Here is a 652-nt window from a genome sequence, read left to right on the forward strand (position 1 = left end):
TCAGATTATGTGTGTTTGAGAACTCAATTACTATATGTTTTTTTTTTTGTGTGTGTGTGTGTGTAGTTTGCTCGTTTTTATCTGAAAAATCCCGACAAGCTGTTCTCTGCGGTGCTCCCCCTTGTAAAGAAATCACAAGAAGAGTTCTCCCAGATGATTGTCAACAAAGATTTACCTAGTTTGATCAAGTTGATCAAGGTTCGTCCTCCTTGATCTTTAATCCTCAATAAATTTTACGTGTACTATCTAACTTCTCTCTCTCTCTCTCTCTCTCTAATTTCATTCTTAATTACTCTAAGGTGGCTGAGTACATTGGTTATGAGAATGTGCGCAAAGCTGCACGCAACCATATCCTCTCTAAGTCAAGTAACCAACTTTCCCATGAAACCCATAGCCAAAACCTCAAGTCTCTCATCAAAATTTTCAAGGTCAGCCTGACTTGAATATTTTGATTCTTTTATATATATATATATATATATATATATATATATTATACTGATTATGGCTTTAACTGGTGGAACCAAAATAGATGAATACAACATTATGCGAATGATTTTCTTTGTATTCTATCTATTTAATTATTTGTGGAATTAGTAATACTCTGATTCACTCTCTCTCTCTCTCTCTCTCTCTCTCTCTCTCTCTCTCTCTC

At 34.7% G+C, this 652-nt stretch overlaps 1 long non-coding RNA gene across 1 annotated transcript; it reads left to right on the forward strand.

Annotated features, from left to right (window-relative positions):
- The first annotated feature begins 24 nt into the window (after positions 1–24).
- On the forward strand, positions 25–383 carry LOC106322151. Its single transcript, XR_001266261.1, has 2 exons — positions 25–198; positions 300–383. It is a non-coding gene; the product is annotated as an uncharacterized LOC106322151 (long non-coding RNA).
- Positions 384–652: the final 269 nt, after the last annotated feature.

This window comes from Brassica oleracea, unplaced genomic scaffold (genome assembly GCF_000695525.1).
Source record: "Brassica oleracea var. oleracea cultivar TO1000 unplaced genomic scaffold, BOL UnpScaffold08193, whole genome shotgun sequence".
In the NCBI taxonomy this organism is placed as follows: Eukaryota; Viridiplantae; Streptophyta; class Magnoliopsida; order Brassicales; family Brassicaceae; genus Brassica; species Brassica oleracea.